This window comes from Pseudophryne corroboree, chromosome 1, assembly GCF_028390025.1.
Source record: "Pseudophryne corroboree isolate aPseCor3 chromosome 1, aPseCor3.hap2, whole genome shotgun sequence".
Lineage (NCBI taxonomy): Eukaryota > Metazoa > Chordata > Amphibia > Anura > Myobatrachidae > Pseudophryne > Pseudophryne corroboree.
Window position 1 is genome coordinate 94,953,866 of NC_086444.1, and position 18,839 is coordinate 94,972,704.

The following is an 18,839-nucleotide window of genomic DNA, read 5'->3' on the forward strand; positions in this document are numbered from 1 at the left end:
GTATGAAAACCATTTGGTCCCGGTGATTTATTAATATTTATGTTGCTTAGTCTCTCCAGGACTGTTTCCTCACTTAAACAAGCATCTAGCCAAGAATCATTACCTTCACTGTCGTTATGCACTACTAACACCGTCTGATCCTCCCCGGTGAAAAAAAAGCTGTTCAGTATATCCGCTTTTATTTTGACATCGTTTCCAAGGCTCACAGTTCATCTTTTAATGGGCCTATGTTCTATTTTTTTAACCCTTTAATGTTTATGTATTTATAAAACTCTTTGGGATTGGCTTTATTCTCTATAGCAATTTGTTTTTCGTTTACAATTGTAGCTGCCCTTATTACTTTTTTGCATCTTTTATTGCATTCTTTGTAATACTGGAATGACTCCTCCCCTCCATTAGTTTTAAATGCTTTAAAAGAACACCTCTTTTTAGCCATTGCTTCTTTGACATCCTTATTAAGCCACATTGATTTGAGTCTATTACTCTTGCATTTACTGCCCAAGGGTATGAATTTGTGAATATTGCTATCAAGCAACCCTTTTAAAGCATCCCACATTTCCGATGTGTCTTTACTATGAAACAAAACTTCCCAGTCAATGTCGTTTAGCATATTGAAGTTAGCTTTTCTAAAGTTGAATGTTTTTGTTGATTCCTTATAGCTATGTTTCTTGAAACTGATGCTGAATGTGATCATATAGTGATCACTGTTTCCCAAGGACTCCCCAACTGTAAAGTTTGATATAATGTCCACATTATTGGTAATAACTTGGTCGAGAACATTATTACCTCTGGTTGGGTCCTCGACTAATTGAGACAAGTATTGATCCTTTAATGTGTTTAGAATCCTGCTTCTCCTAATTTTTTCACATGAATCGTTACTCCAGTTTATACCCGGATAGTTAAAAATCCCCTAACACTAGGATGTCCCCCATTCCCGCAGCTTTTTCAATTTGCTGTGAGAGCAGTTCCTCGTCACGTATGCTAATGCCTGGTTGCTTGTAGCACGTGCCAATGACTAGTTTCTTTATTTCAGTGCCCCCACTAGTGATCTCAACCCATAGTGTTTCCACATTATCACCAGTCCCCTCGTAAATAACATATATTAAGTTTGGTTTTAGAGATGGTTTTACATAGAGACATACCCCTCCTCCCCTTTTGGTAGCCCTGTCCCTCCTGAGAAGTGAATATCCCTCCAAATTAGTAACCCAGTCATGAGAGTCGTCCCACCATGTTTCCGCAATACCTATAATATCATACTGATTTTTTGATACATGCCATTCCAATTCCCCCATTTTACCTGATAGGCTTCTTGCTTTCGCAAGCAGACATTTTATGTTAATATTTCCTTTGCCCTTTTGCTTTAATGGTAACTTACCATTATTTACAAGTGCCTTTCTAGAATTACTCTTACCAACTGTTATTCTATTCTCTACCTTACCCCCCATCAGGGGTTAAGGTGCAATCAGTGAGATTGCTGGACTATTCAGGGAGTTTGGGAGATTTCTTCTATTTCAGGGAGTCTCCTGCAGAATGAGGGAGAGTAGGCAAGTATGTTTATACCAACAGAATAATGTACAAAAAGACAGCAAACTACATGTACAGTAGTTTAATTTGGACCACATGGCCTGCCTGGTAGTGGTATCACATCCTATAGCAACAATACACTGTTCAACACTTAAGTCACGTAATCGGTCAGGCAGAGATGCACCTCTCTGCCGGTAACCTCAGGGTACCATGTGTAAAATGTGGCACTGGTGCTCCCGAACTGTGCCATGTGGAACGCAAAACTGGATATAAGCAGCTAGCTACTCCTGTGGAATGCAACAACTTCTAATTCAGCTACCAGTTAGCAAGCAACATCAGTGCACATGTGCAGACCAGTAGGGACCATATGGTAGCACTGATCCCAAGTTTTGAATGACCAGCTAAACTACAGGAATAATTTATTAAACTCAATAAAACAGGAGTTAAAGGGAATGTCTCATATCAGCACATCCCTAGGCATACAATGCTAGCAAACTCAATGTGGTATTAGAATATTACTAGAGATGTGCACAGGACCATTTTTGCTGGATTTGCAATTGGCCCTGATTCGTCATCCGGCTTTGTATTTGGTTTTTGCCAAACTGCCGTGACTGGTTTTGTTTTTTTGTTTTCAAAAATTGACAAACAAAACTAAAATCACATAATTTGGGCCTTTTTTTTGTTCCATGGGGGTGATTCAGACCTGATCCTAGATGTGCTAAATTTAGCACATTTATGATCAGATTCTCTGACATGCGGGGGGACGCCCAGCACAGGGCTAGTATGCCCCACATGTTAGGCGCCCGCATGAGACCCACAGCCATTTTTGTGATAGCATCGGCTGCGTGTGATGTCATGCAGCTGCACCGACTACGCCCCCTGTTTCTCCGTTGCCGCACCTGTTTTGAAGTCTCGTCCCCGCAATACTCCATCTCCGTCTTTGAAATGGAGCGTTGCCTCCCCCCCCCCCGCCCCGTGACCATCTCTGCCTCATAGACAGGCAGAAGCAATCGCATTTTCGGTGGGGCGCCGTAGAAAATGCAGGCGCATGCGCAGGATGGGCCCTGCTCAGGATCCCGCATCCTCTTAGCAATTTTTACCGTTGGATCGCTTATTGCGATTGCGATCCAACCTTAATCAGGCTCTATTTGTAAAATATAAAATATACATCACAAGATTAGATGCCACTAAGGCCCTCATTCCGAGTTGTTCGCTCGCAAGCTGCTTTTAGCAGCTTTGCACACGCTAAGTCGCCGCCTACTGGGTGTTAATCTTAGCTTCTCAAAATTGCGACCGACGGATTCGCAATATTGCGAATAGACCTTTCTTAGCAGTTTCTGAGTAGCTCCGGACTTACTCAGCCATTGCGATCAGTTCAGTCAGTTTCGTTCCTGGCTTGACGTCACAAACACACCCAGCGTTCGCCCAGACACTCCCCCGTTTCCCCAGCCACTCCCGCGTTTTTCCCAGAAACGGTAGCGCTTTTTCCAACACGCCCACAAAACGGCCAGTTTCCGCCCAGAAACACCCACTTCCTGTCAATCACATTACGATCACCAGAACGAAGTAAAAACCTCGTAATGCCGTGAGTAAAATACCTAACTGCATAGCAAATTTACTTGGCGCAGTCGCACTGCGGACATTGCGCATGCGCAGTAAGCGGAAAATCGCAAAATAACGAAAATCGGCAACGAGCGAACAACTCGGAATGACCACCTAAGTGAGCAAAACTGCCAGCAAATGGCAGTAATAACATTTTTCTCATGTAATAATTTTAAATAATAAGTGAAATCACATTTCTCTTAGGTCAGTCATGTAAAAGACAAGGGCCTCAAACCAGAAATAACCAGTCTTAGCCGGTCTGGTGGGGTGTGTGAGGTCATGCTGTGATGTCATAATGGAAACTGCCTATGTCAGGGCTATGCTGTTGCTGTCTCTTGCATATGCTTTCAGAGGCCTGACACGGCATAGCACACTGGTAGAAGGTTAGTGACTGGACAAAGATAAGAGCAGCTTATTTTGAATCGTCGGCAGACGTTTAGCATGACTATTATAACATATGACTTACGACCTTGGGGATAGCATAGTATTGGATAAAAACAAAATCTCACACCTACTGGGACAGTGCCATTACTTAACATCCACAAGCGGCTGCAAATGGGCCATTGGAGATATATGAAGGGTGCTTTACTCTCTCTCTCTCTGCCTGCCTAAATCCCAGTGTGCCAGTGTTGCACGCTGATCCATTTTTATTAATATGTAGAGATGTAAGAGAATTAAATTGTGCTTTAATCATTACCTTTGTTTTTATCCAATACTATATACAGATGTAGCCATGCTGATCATGGCTACATCTGAGGGAAACGTGCACCCTCGACGCAGCTATGCGCACCTGTGCCTAGCTATGTCGAGTTGCGGCATTTGCCGCCCCCATCCATGTGAATGGGGCACACACATGTCTTAGATGTCCAGATGTATGCGGTGCGGTCGCGACTAACAAGGCGCAATCGCCTTAAGATGTAGCCACAACGAGAATAGCTACATTTGTACAGTTGTAATTCCTGTTAGCGTCAGAAATGAATGCTATGGTGGTTATGACTGTCCCCCTCCCCCCTCATTCCCACTCAGGGAGTGTGGGGGGAGGGGGACAGTCATGACCCATAGGGGTACAGGGGAAACCACCGGTGGGCCCTACTGTCTGGTGGCCCACCTCCTCGTCTATGGATCAGGTCCCGTCTGTGCACCTGAATTGTATATTATACATATTATCTACAGTGCATTGCAGTTATTAATCTGGTACATTATCATGCATGTACTAGCAGTATTTACTATATATATTTATCATGGGCCCTATACCATGTTTGCCAAGCCTCTGTGGCAGCAGGCCACACCCATAAGCATGGGCCTTTACCTCTGCATTCCCCCGGTGGGCTCTCCATGCCCCACTCATTTCTTGCTCTCTTTTTTCACTCTCTAACCATTGACGTATATAGGTGCGTTTTTCTCCTGCCGGGTAAATAGGTCAAGATATCAGATTTGAGGTGACAGATGGGAAGAGTGGGTTAGGCAAGGTTAGTTGGAGGGCAGGTGGTCTGGGCAAACCAGGGACGTGCAGTCAGGGAAGGCAGGGGAGGCAGTGCCTCTCCTGTCATTAATGATTAAAATAATATAAAGAAGATACTTATGACACATACTGTATTCTGTGTCATAAGTATCTCCTTTATATTAATCTAATCATTATCCCTGTTTAAATGTGTTTGGGAGGCACCGATCATGGTGCCTCCCAGTGTGAATGGGGAAGGGTGTGGGAGCGGGGGGCGGGGGTGGGCGGGGCCTAGCCATGGGTATTAAAAGTCCATTGGAAATGCATGGGAAAGCGGCACCATTAGAGGTGCTGCTTTCATACAGGGACGTGCTTTCAACCCATGAAAGCACACCCCTGTCAGTGAGGCCACAGTGATTGGCCAGAGGATCCGTCACTGGATCCGTTACCATCACTATATGGGTGCGCGGAGGTGTGGGCATTGGTGGCAGTGAGAGTATTAGTGGCACTGCCATTCTGCAGAGTTTGGCAGCGGAGCAGTACCAATTTCAAAAATGGCACCTCAGCGTAATTTTTTAAATTCAAGATGGCAACCACGAGCCAATCACGGCTCGCTGCGTCATCACCCCGGCCCCTCCGGCTGACTTAAATAAGTCAGCACGAGGCATCGGCGTCAGTCCGACGGCGGAAGAGCTCCTGAAGAAAGAAATCGCTGGAAGTCCTGGATGGGCTGTAGCCATGCAAACGAGCTTAAAGGCCGCCGCCCCCAGGTGAAGACCCTGAATAATAAACTTTTTTTTAAAGATGGTGTGGTGTTTTTATTTTAATATTTTCTTTACAGGTGGACTACAGGTGCCAGCGGGCCCTTTATGTCCGGACATGCTGGCACTTGTGGTTCTCCAAGTGCTATGCAAAAGAGCTTAACGGCTGCCGCCCACCAGGTGAAGACGCTGGAAGCCCCGGGAAGGCGGCAGCCATGCAAAAGAGCTTAAAGGCCGCTGCCTCCCCGGTGAAGACGCTGGAAGCCCTGGGGAGGCGGCGGCTCCCCAGGTGAAGGCGTCGGAAGCCCTGGAGAAGAGGCAGCCATGCAAAAAAGCTTAAAGGCCGCCGCCCCCAGGTGAAGACCCTGACTAATAAACTTTTTTTTAAAGACGGAGTGGTGTTTTTATTTTAATATTTTTTTTACAGGTGGACTACAGGTGCCAGTGGGCCCTTTATGTCCGGACATGCTGGCACTTGTGGTTCTCCAAGTGCTATGCAAAAAAGCTTAACAGCCACCATCCACCAGGTGAAGACGCTGGAAGCCCCGGGAAGGCGGCAGCCATGCAAAAGAGCTTAAAGGCCGCTGCCTCCAAGGTGAAGACGCCGGAGAAAGACGACGGAAGCCCTGGGGAGGCGGCGGCCCCCCAGGTGAAGACGGCGGAAGCCCTGGAGAGGCAGTGGCCATGCAAAAGTGCTTAAATACCGCCGTCCCCAGATGAAGACCCTGACTAATAAAAAAAAAATTAAAGACGGTGTGGTGTTTTTATTTTAATATTTTCTTTACAGGTGCCAGGGGACCCTTTATGTCCGGACATGCTGGCAATTGTGGTTCTCCAAGTGCTATGCAAAAGAGCTTAACAGCCGCCGCCCACCAGGTGAAGAAGCTGGAAGCCCTGGGAAGGCGGCAGCCATGCTAAAGAACTTAAAGGCTGCCGCCCCCAGGTGAAGACCCTGACTAATAAACTTTTTTCTTAAAGACGGTGTGGTGTTTTTAAAGAAGAAGAGGAAGACAAAGAAGAAGAAGGAGAAGAAGAAGAAGAAGAAGTAGTAGTAGTAGTAGTAGAACAAAAATAGGCTACATTTTGCTTAAAATAAAAATAGACATTTATTTTTTAAATATATTTTGCTTGAAGTTGTCTTAATAAATAAATTCTCTCAAAAGGTGAAGAAATGACACATACTTAGGGAGACAAATATATTAGGAGAGTTTAAAACCATGCATTGTTTATTCTACACAAGAGAGTACCATGTGAGGCAGCCATTTTGGGTCCACTACATAGATTACACTGTGCTATAAGTAAAACATGGCAGTAAGGCATACAAAGGTAAAATGAAAAGCAACTAACAGGACACCTAGTTTGCAGCTTACGCAGTAAGGAAAATGGTCTTACTCTATAATTGCTTTTAGATATCTTTCTCCTTTATATCTATTTTAAAGTGAGCTGAGGGGAAAATAGCAATACAGGGTCCAGTTACATTATAAAATAATAAAAAAAAATTCTCTGACCAAAAAATAAAAATGTATAATAATTCTCCAACACTCTGAAGATGGTAAGCTCATACTGTGAATTGCATAAAATATTTCTATGAACCCCACTTAATCACTGTTACACACTGGTTCTCACTGAGCGGAGGCTGAGATGAGAGGGGTGTTATTCGGCAGGATCACTGGAAGTCAGCAGCCATCTTGGTACAGGGAGTGAAGCCTTCCTGAAGGAACAGTATGGAATCTGTGCAGTAGCGCTCTCCCCTTTCAACACTTTTTATATACAAATAGGATAATAATGCTAAAACTCCCACATAGTCATCTAAATGGGATGTAGTCACCATCCCGGCGGTCAGCTTACCACCACCGGGATCCCGGCCACCGAATGCAGTCAGTGGGGCCAAGGACTATTCCCACTAGTTGGTGTCCATGACACCCATAGAGAGGGAATAGAACCTGTGGCAAGTGCAGCAAGCCACCAAGCTCGCAGCGTGAAGCCCACAGCAAGGGGCTTCACTTTGCTTGCCCCTCTCCCGGCATTCTGGCAGTCAGGATACCGTCATCGGTATGCTGACCACCAGGATCCCGGCCGCCGGTCAACAACGCATCTGAATTATTACTTGTGCCTGGTGTAGGATTTTCAAATATGTGTAGTTTACTGGATAAAAGGATATAAAACCTTAAAGGAACTGAGATCTAAGGTGTATTACATGTAGTTATAAAAATAACTTTATTTTATGGCAGTAGTTTCCATACAGGGGGCCGTGAGACCCTGGGGTTCCTTGGGAAAGGTGGGAATGGGGGGATAGGGGAGGCCTTGCAGTGGTGCTGTAGTTTGGTGGTCCATGAACAATTCAAATTGCTTATACTGAATTTAATCGGCAAAACCAGTCCTTCACCACATAACTGAACCTGAGGTTAACATATTATAAACACTATTTACTTCATTTTATATTTTTTTCTAAATTTCTCACTAAGAAACTATGGTCTTGGGGTGCCATGACAGAAATTCTGAAACTCTAGGGCAGGGGTGTCAAACTCGCAGCTCCTACCGCATCCTTTTGTGGCCCGCGGGCAGGGGTCCTTTTGCGGCCCAACCACCTTGCTTGCATCGAGGGCAGGAGAGTACAGCGCACACCTCTCTTGCTCCCCAGTCCAATCTCCGGCGATGGCACGGGTATCTTAAATCAGGTGCCGGTCCGTGTTCACGGACCAGAAGCCAATCAGGAGCAGTGCCATCTTCCCAAAGAAATCACCATGAAGACGGCGCCACTGCCACTGGCTACAGCACAGGCATACTGGGGAGGGGTAGCAAACTGGGGCTTCTGCCAGGCCCCTCCAGCAGCCCCTTTACCAATGCTCGTCTTTTGTTGTTTTTATAACAACATGGTGACGACACTGTAGCAAAGAGATTTTCAACCATTTACATCTCGCGGCACACTGAATAAGATTTAAGTATTGCCAAGGCACATTCAAATATAATGGTGATGCATGGTGCAGTTGCATGTCCTATGATGTCATGTTACAGCTTCTCCATAGGTAACGCCTGAGCCACTTCTGAGAAAGCCAGAAGAGCCCAACACTGCCCGGGTCCTAAATAAGAACTGGCTCTGCAACCACTAAACCCACCAGTATTGATCGTTCCAGGGCCTCAGTAACGGCAAAACACTGACGGGCCTGGATGTGCTTCTATGGCGGCACACCTGGAGACTGCTCAGGGCACACTAGTTTTCATCGTTTTGTCCTTAAATGAGGTTATCATTAAAACACTGGAACAGTAATAAACAACATAACAACAGTGGAAATTGGGTTCACACAAAGCCTTACATAGCCAAAGATAAATAGGGACACCCTACAATAAAAATATATACATATAATAAAACTGTAAGGGTTGTGTCTGTACATAGACATTTTTTTATTGAGAATTATACTTCTAGGGACTGTTTATGGACCATGGAGACAAAAAAAAAGTGAAATTTAGACTGTGTCTGTACGTTCTGGCATCACACAAAAACTACTGTATGAATTTATATCACATTTTCACTGTTGTATAGCTTAGTGACCTAGAAAAGGATTGAGGTATGTATGGTCTCGATCTAACATCAGGGAGAGGAACAATAAATGAACAACCAGATGCTTGCAGTGTGCAGGCTCCTCAAGTCCAAAAAGGATGCGGTTACAATACCAGCGCTGGCATCATGAACACTGACTAGCCCGCCAGTTGGCATGCCGAGCAACAGGGACTATTCCCATAGAGTGGGTTAGAACCTGTGGCAAGCGCAACGAGCCCGCAAGGGTCTTTGTTGTGCTGGCCGAAATCCCCCCTGCTGGCCATCTGACAGACGGAATCCCGGCGTCGGTATGGTGACCGCCAGTCTCCCAACCACCGATCACCCAATACCAACCTGTCCAAAATGACTATACAGTATGAGTGGAATTATTACACTTACTTAGTGCAGTTGGACTTCCAGCATATAGCACTGCACTGACAGTTGGTGTTCCGGTCATGCTTCTGCAGACCTTGACTCTGCCCAGGTTATACTGTTTTCAGCTAGAAAGCTGTCCAATCTGATTTTGAATGCATTGACAGAGTCCGCCATTATTACCTTCTCCGGCAGGGAGTTCCAAATCTTTATTGCCCTGAAGAACCCCTTCCTACGTTTTGTATGGAATTTTCTCTCCTCTAACCTCAGTGAGTGTCCATGTGTCCTATACAGAGTTCTATTAATAAACAAATCCCCTGATAACTCCTTGTAATGACCCATTACATATTTGAAGATATTAATAATATCTCCTCTTAGACGCCTCTTTTCTAGAGTATACATATTTAACATAGTTAGCCTTTCCTCGTACTCCAGTGTCTCTAACCCTTTAATCAGTTTAGTAGCACGCCTTTGAACTCTTTTGAGTTCTCCAATATCTTTTTTATAATATGGTGCCAAAAACTTAACACAATATTCCAGGTGCGGACATTCCAATGATTTGTACAGCGGCATGATTACATCCTCGTCCCTGGTCTCAATACCCCGTTTTATGCAAGCAAGGACTTTACTTGTCTTCTTCACTGCATTTTGACACTGTGTACTGCTATTGAGTGTATTATCTATGAGGACCCCCAAATCTTTTTCCACTACTGATACCCCTATATTTTCCCCATTAAGTGAATAGGATGCAAGTTTGTTTTTAATCCCAAAATGCATAGCTTTGCATTTTTCAATATTGAACCTCATTCCCCATTTAGACACCCAGAATTCAAGTTTAAATAAGTCATTCTGTAGAGACTCCACATCTATTTCTGAATTAATTACCTTACACAGTTTAGTATCATCTGCAAAGATTGATACTATGCTTCCCAGGCCTATTCCTAGGTCATTAATACATATATTGAACAGTAGCGGACCAAATATGGACCCTTGTGGTATACCGCTGACTACTAGTGCCCAGCTGGAGAACATCTCATTGACCACTACTCGTTGTACCCTGTTATCCAGCCAATTACCTATCCATGTACAAATAGTGTATCCTAGGCCAAGTTCCCTTAATTTGATGATCAGTCTCTTGTGAGGCACTGTATTGAAGGCTTTTGCAAAATCTAAATAGACCACATCCACTGCTTTTCCCTGGTTAAGATTATCCCTCACTTCATCGTAGAAGCTAATTAAGTTAGTTTGGCATGATCTGTCGCTCACAAACCCATGCTAACTCCTGCTCATAAACTTAGTATTCCGCAGATAATCCTCTATGCTACCCCTCAAAATTCCTTCCAATATTTTACCCACTATAGAGGTTAAACTAACTGGTCTATAGTACCCAGGATGATTTTTTAGAACCCTTTTTAAATAATGGCACTACCTCAGCTATACGCCAATCCATCGGTACCATACCCGATTTAATGGAACTATAGAAAATCAAGTATAAGGGTCTTGCAAGCTGTGCCTTAAGCTCCATAATAACCCTCGTATGAAAACCATTTGGTCGCGGTGATTTATTAATCTTTATGTTGCTTAGTCTCTCCAGGACTATTTCCTCACTTAAACAAGCATCTAGCCAAGAATCATTACCTTCACTGTCGTTATGCACTACTAACACCGTCTGATCCTCCCTGGTGAAAAAAAGCTGTTCAGTATATCCGCTTTTATTTTGACATCGTTTCCAAGGCTCACAGTTCATCTTTTAATGGGCCTATGTTCTATTTTTTTAACCCTTTAATGTTTATGTATTTATAAAACTCTTTGGGATTGGCTTTATTCTCTATAGCAATTTGTTTTTCGTTTACAATTGTAGCTGCCCTTATTACTTTTTTGCATCTTTTATTGCATTCTTTGTAATACTGGAATGACTCCTCCCCTCCATTAGTTTTAAATGCTTTAAAAGAACACCTCTTTTTAGCCATTGCTTCTTTGACATCCTTATTAAGCCACATTGATTTGAGTCTATTACTCTTGCATTTACTGCCCAAGGGTATGAATTTGTGAATATTGCTATCAAGCAACCCTTTTAAAGCATCCCACATTTCCGATGTGTCTTTACTATGAAACAAAACTTCTCAGTCAATGTCGTTTAGCATATTGAAGTTAGCTTTAATAAAGTTGAATGTTTTTGTTGATTCCTTATAGCTATGTTTCTTGAAACTGATGCTGAATGTGATCATATAGTGATCACTGTTTCCCAAGGTCTCCCCAACTGTAATGTTTGATATAATGTCCACATTATTGGTAATAACTTGGTCCAGAACATTATTACCTCTAGTTGGGTCCTCGACTAATTGAGACAAGTATTGATCCTTTAATGTGTTTAGAATCCTGCTTCTCCTAATTTTTACACATGAATCGTTACTCCAGTTTATACCCGGATAGTTAAAAATCCCCTAACACTAGGATGTCCCCCATTCCCGCAGCTTTTTCAATTTGCTGTGAGAACAGTTCCTCGTCACGTATGCTAATATCTGGTTGCTTGTAGCACGTGCCAATGACTAGTTTCTTTATTTCAGTGCCCCCACTAGTGATCTCAACCCATAGTGATTCCACATAGAGATGAGCGGGTTCGGTTTCTCGGAAACCGAACCCCCCCCGAACTTCAGCCTTTTTTGCCGGGTCCGAGCCGCGCTCGGATTCTCCCGTGCGGCTCGGTTAACCCGAGCGCGGCCGAACGTCATCATCCCGCTGTCGGATTCTCGCGAGACTCGGATTCAATATAAGGAGCCGCGCGTCGCCGCCATTTTCACACGTGCATTGAGATTGATAGGGAGAGGACGTGGCTGGCGTCCTCTCCGTTTAGATTAGAAGAGAGAGAGTGACATTTGATTTTAGTTTACTACTAATTTTGGGGAGCAGTTGTTACTTGTTAGGAGTACTCAGTACAGTGCAGAGTTTTGATGATAGTGACCACCAGTTTTATTTTAATCCGTTCTCTGCCTGAAAAAAACGCTCCATACCATATCTGTGCTCAGCCTCAGTGTGCTGCATGATATATCTATGTATATCTGACTGTGCTGAGTGCTTACTGCTCACACAGCTTAATTGTGGGGGAGACTGGGGAGCAGTTTATAGCAGGAGTACAGTGCACACTTTTGCTGCCAGTGACCACCAGTATATTGTCTGCCTGAAAAAGTTAAACACTCCTGTGGTGTTTTTTTTTTTTATTCTATAAACGCATTCTGCTGACAGTGTCCAGCAGGTCCGTCATTCATTATATTATATAAATATTTACCTACAGTAGTGTTATTTTTTTTTTTTAATCTCTATCATCTTTATCATCTCTATATTAGTAGACGCAGTACGGTAGTCCACGTCTGTAGCTACCTCTGTGTCGTCAGTGCTCGTCCATAATAGTATACCTACCTGTGGTGTTTTTTTTTCTATCTTCTTACTAGTAGTTTAGCAGTCTGCTGACAGTGTCCACCAGGTCCGTCATTATATTATATACCTACAGTAGTAATATATTTATTATATTATCTATACTAGCAGATGAAGTACGGTAGTCCACGGCTCTAGCTACCTCTGTGTCGTCACTCGTCCATAATTGTATACCTACCTGTGGTGGGGTTTTTTTTTCTATCTTCTTCATACTAGTAGTTTAGCAGTCTGCTGACAGTGTCCACCAGGTCCGTCATTATATTATATACCTACAGTAGTAATATATTTATTATATTATCTATACTAGCAGACGCAGTACGGTAGTCCACGGCTGTAGCTACCTCTGTGTCGTCACTCGTCCATAATTGTATACCTACCCGTGGTGGTTTTTTTTTTCTATCTTCTTCATACTAGTAGTTTAGCAGTCTGCTGACAGTGTCCACCAGGTCCGTCATTATATTATATACCTACAGTAGTAATATATTTATTATATTATCTACACTAGCAGACGCAGTACGGTAGTCCACGGCTGTAGCTACCTCTGTGTCGTCACTCGTCCATAATTGTATACCTACCTGTGGTGGGTTTTTTTTTTCTATCTTCTTCATACTAGTAGTTTAGCAGTCTGCTGACAGTGTCCACCAGGTCCGTCATTATATTATATACCTACAGTAGTAATATATTTATTATATTATCTATACTAGCAGACGCAGTACGGTAGTCCACAGCTGTAGCTACCTCTGGGTCGTCACTCGTCCATAATTGTATACCTACCTGTGGTGGGGATTTTTTTTCTATCTTCTTCATACTAGTAGTTTAGCAGTCTGCTGACAGTGTCCACCAGGTCCGTCATTATATTATATACCTACAGTAGTAATATATTTATTATTTTATCTATACTAGCAGACGCAGTACGGTAGTCCACGGCTGTAGCTACCTCTGTGTCGTCAGTCACTCGTCATCCATAAGTATACTAGTATCCATCCATCTCCATTGTTTACCTGAGGTGCCTTTTAGTTGTGCCTATTAAAATATGGAGAACAAAAATGTTGAATTTACAAAAATAGGGAAAGATCAAGATCCACTTCCACCTCGTGCTGAAGCTGCTGCCACTAGTCATGGCCGAGACGATGAAATTCCATCAACGTCATCTGCCAAGGCCGATGCCCAATGTCATAGCACAGAGCATGTAAAATCCAAAACACAAAAGATCAGTAAAAAAAGGACTCAAAAATCTAAATTAAAATCGTCGGAGGAGAAGCGTAAACTTGCCAATATGCCATTTACCACACGGAGTGGCAAGGAACGGCTGAGGCCCTGGCCTATGTTCATGGCTAGTGGTTCAGCTTCACATGAGGATGGAAGCACTCAGCCTCTTGCTAGAAAAATGAAAAGACTTAAGCTGGCAAAAGCACAGCAAACAACTGTGCGTTCTTCGAAATCACAAATCCACAAGGAGAGTCCAATTGTGTCGTTTGCGATGCCTGACCTTCCCAACACTGGACGTGAAGAGCATGCGCCTTCCACCATTTGCACGCCCCCTGCAAGTGTTGGAAGGAGCACCCGCAGTCCAGTTCCTGATAGTCAGATTGAAGATGTCAGTGTTGAAGTACACCAGGATGAGGAGGATATGGGTGTTGCTGGCGCTGGGGAGGAAATTGACAAGGAGGATTCTGATGGTGAGGTGGTTTGTTTAAGTCAGGCACCCGGGGAGACACCTGTTGTCCGTGGGAGGAATATGGCCATTGACATGCCTGGTGAAAATACCAAAAAAATCAGCTCTTCGGTGTGGAAGTATTTCAACAGAAATGCGGACAACATTTGTCAATCTGTGTGTTGCCTTTGTCAAGCTGTAATAAGTAGGGGTAAGGACGTTAACCACCTCGGAACATCCTCCCTTATACGTCACCTGCAGCGCATTCATCATAAGTCAGTGACAAGTTCAAAAACTTTGGGCGACAGCGGAAGCAGTCCACTGACCAGTAAATCCCTTCCTCTTGTAACCAAGCTCACGCAAACCACCCCACCAACTCCCTCAGTGTCAATTTCCTCCTTCCCCAGGAATGCCAATAGTCCTGAAGGCCATGTCACTGGCACTTCTGACGAGTCCTCTCCTGCCTGGGATTCCTCCGATGCATCCTTGAGTGTAACGCCTACTGCTGCTGGCGCTGCTGTTGTTGCTGCTGGGAGTCGATGGTCATCCCAGAGGGGAAGTCGTAAGACCACTTTTACTACTTCCACCAAGCAATTGACTGTCCAACAGTCCTTTGCGAGGAAGATGAAATATCACAGCAGTCATCCTGCTGCAAAGCGGATAACTGAGGCCTTGGCATCCTGGGCGGTGAGAAACGTGGTTCCGGTATCCATCGTTACTTCAGAGCCAACTATAGACTTGATTGAGGTACTGTGTCCCCGGTACCAAATACCATCTAGGTTCCATTTCTCTAGGCAGGCGATACCGAAAATGTACACAGACCTCAGAAAAAGACTCACCAGTGTCCTAAAAAATGCAGTGTACCCAATGTCCACTTAACCACGGACATGTGGACAAGTGGAGCAGGGCAGACTCAGGACTATATGACTGTGACAGCCCACTGGGTAGATGTATTGACTCCCGCCGCAAGAACAGCAGCGGCGGCACCAGTAGCAGCATCTCGAAAACGCCAACTCTTTCCTAGGCAGGCTACGCTTTGTATCACCGCTTTCCAGAATACGCACACAGCTGAAAACGTCTTACGGCAACTGAGAAAGATCATCGCAGAATGGCTTACCCCAATTGGACTCTCCTGTGGATTTGTGGCATCGGACAACGCCAGCAATATTGTGCGTGCATTACATCTGGGCAAATTCCAGCACGTCCCATGTTTTGCACATACCTTGAATTTGGTGGTGCAGAATTATTTAAAAAACGACAGGGGCGTGCAAGAGATGCTGTCGGTGGCCAGAAGAATTGCGGGACACTTTCGGCGTACAGGCACCGCGTACAGAAGACTGGAGCAACACCAAAAACGCCTGAACCTGCCCTGCCATCATCTGAAGCAAGAAGTGGTAACGAGGTGGAATTCAACCCTCTATATGCTTCAGAGGATGGAGGAGCAGCAAAAGGCCATTCAAGCCTATACATCTGACCACGATATAGGCAAAGGAGGTGGAATGCACCTGTCTCAAGCGCAGTGGAGAATGATTTCAACGTTGTGCAAGGTTCTGCAACCTTTTGAACTTGCCACACGTAAAGTCAGTTCAGACACTGCCAGCCTGAGTCAGGTCATTCCCCTCATCAGGCTTTTGCAGAAGAAGCTGGAGACATTGAAGGAGGAGCTAAGACAGAGCGATTCCGCTAGGCATGTGGGACTTGTGGATGGAGCCCTTCATTCGCTTAACCAGGATTCACGGGTGGTCAATCTGTTGAAATCAGAGCACTACATTTTGGCCACCGTGCTCGATCCTAGATTTAAAACCTACGTTGTATCTCCCTTTCCGGCAGACACAAGTTTGCAGGGGTTCAAAGACCTGCTGGTGAGAAAATTATCAAGTCAAGTGGAACTTGATCGGTCAACAGCTCCTCCTTCACATTCTCCCGCAATTGGGGGTGCGAGGAAAAGGCTCAGAATTCCGAGCCCACCCGCTGGTAGTGATGCAGGGCAGTATGGGGCGAGTGCTGACATCTGGTCCGGACTGAAGGACCTGCCAACGATTACGGACATGTCGTCTACTGTCACTGCATATGATTCTGTCACCATTGAAAGAATGGTGGAGGATTATATGAGTGACCGCATCCAAGTAGGCACGTCAGACAGTCCGTACGTATACTGGCAGGAAAAAGAGGCAATTTGGAGGCCCTTGCACAAACTGGCTTTATTCTACCTAAGTTGCCCTCCCACAAGTGTGTACTCCGAAAGAGTGTTTAGTGCCGCTGCTCACCTTGTCAGCAATCGGCGTACGAGGTTACTTCCAGAAAATGTGGAGAAGATGATGTTCATTAAAATGAATTATAATCAATTCCTCCGTGGAGACATTCATCAGCAGCAATTGCCTCCAGAAAGTACACAGGGAGCTGAGATGGTGGATTCCAGTGGGGACGAATTGATAATCTGTGAGGAGGGGGATGTACACGGTGATGAATAGGAGGATGATGATGAGGTGGACATCTTGCCTCTGTAGAGCCAGTTTGTGCAAGGAGAGATTAATTGCTTCTTTTTTGGTGGGGGTCCAAACCAACGCGTCATTTCAGACACAGTCGTGTGGCAGACCCTGTCACTGAAATGATGGGTTTGTTAAAGTGTGCATGTCCTGTTTACTTTATACAACATAAGGGTGGGTGGGAGGGCCCAAGGACAATTCCATCTTGCACCTCTTTTTTCTTTAATTTTTCTTTGCGTCATGTGCTGTTTGGGGAGTGTTTTTTGGAAGGGCCATCCTGCGTAACACTGCAGTGCCACTCCTAGATGGGCCAGGTGTTTGTGTCGGCCACTAGGATCGCTGAGCTTAGTCACACAGCTACCTCATTGCACCTCTTTTTTTCTTTGCGTCATGTGGTGTTTGGGGAGTGTTTTTTGGAAGGGCCATCCTGCGTGACACTGCAGTGACACTCCTAGATGGGCCAGGTGTTTGTGACGGCCACTAGGGTCGCTGAGCTTAGTCACACAGCTACCTCATTGCGCCTCTTTTTTTCTTTGCGTCATGTGCTGTTTGGGGAGTGTTTTTTGGAAGGGCCATCCTGCGTGACACTGCAGTGCCACTCCTAGATGGGCCAGGTGTTTGTGTCGGCCACTAGGGTCGCTGAGCTCAGTCACACAGCGACCTCGGTGCAAATTTTAGGACTAAAAATAATATTGTGAGGTGTGAGGTGTTCAGAATAGACTGAAAATTAGTGGAAATTATGGTTATTGAGGTTAATAATACTTTGGGATCAAAATGACCCCCAAATTCTTTGATTTAAGCTGTTTTTGAGGTTTTTTTTTAAAAAAACACCCGAATCCAAAACACCCGAATCCGACAAAAAAAAATCGGTGAGGTTTTGGCAAAACGCGTTCGAACCCAAAACACGGCCGCAGAACCGAACCCAAAACCAAAACACAAAACCTGAAAAATTTCCGGTGCACATCACTAATTCCACATTATCACCAGTCCCCTCGTAAATAACATATATTAAGTTTGGTTTTAGAGATGGTTTTACATAGAGACATACCCCTCCTCCCCTTTTGGTAGCCCTGTCCCTCCTGAGAAGTGAATATCCCTCCAAATTAGTAACCCAGTCGTGAGAGTTGTCCCACCATGTTTCCGTAATACCTATAATATCATACTGATTTTTTGATACATGCCATTCCAATTCCCCCATTTTACCTGATAGGCTTCTTGCTTTCGCAAGCAGACATTTTATGTTAATATTTCCTTTGCCCTTTTGCTTTAATGGTAGCTTACCATTATTTACAAGTGCCTTTCTAGAATTACTCTTACCAACTGTTATTCTATTCTCTACCTTACCCCCCATCAGGGGTTAAGGTGCAATCAGTGAGATTGCTGGACTATTCAGGGAGTTTGGGAGATTTCTTCTATTTCAGGGAGTCTCCTGCAGAATGAGGGAGAGTAGGCAAGTATGTTTATACCAACAGAATAATGTACAAAAAGACAGCAAACTACATGTACAATAGTTTCATTTGGACCACATGGCCTGCCTGGTAGTGGTATCACATCCTATAGCAACTAGAGATGAGCGCCGGAAATTTTTCGGGTTTTGTGTTTTGGTTTGGGTTCGGTTCCGCGGCCGTGTTTTGGGTTCGACCGCGTTTTGGCAAAACCTCACCGAATTTTTTTTGTCGGATTCGGGTGTGTTTTGGATTCGGGTGTTTTTTTCAAAAAACCCTAAAAAACAGCTTAAATCATAGAATTTGGGGGTCATTTTGATCCCAAAGTATTATTAACCTCAAAAAGCATAATTTCCACTCATTTTCAGTCTATTCTGAATACCTCACACCTCACACCTCACAATATTATTTTTAGTCCTAAAATTTGCACCGAGGTCGCTGTGTGAGTAAGATAAGCGACCCTAGTGGCCGACACAAACACCGGGCCCATCTAGGAGTGGCACTGCAGTGTCACGCAGGATGTCCCTTCCAAAAAACCCTCCCCAAACAGCACATGACGCAAAGAAAAAAAGAGGCGCAATGAG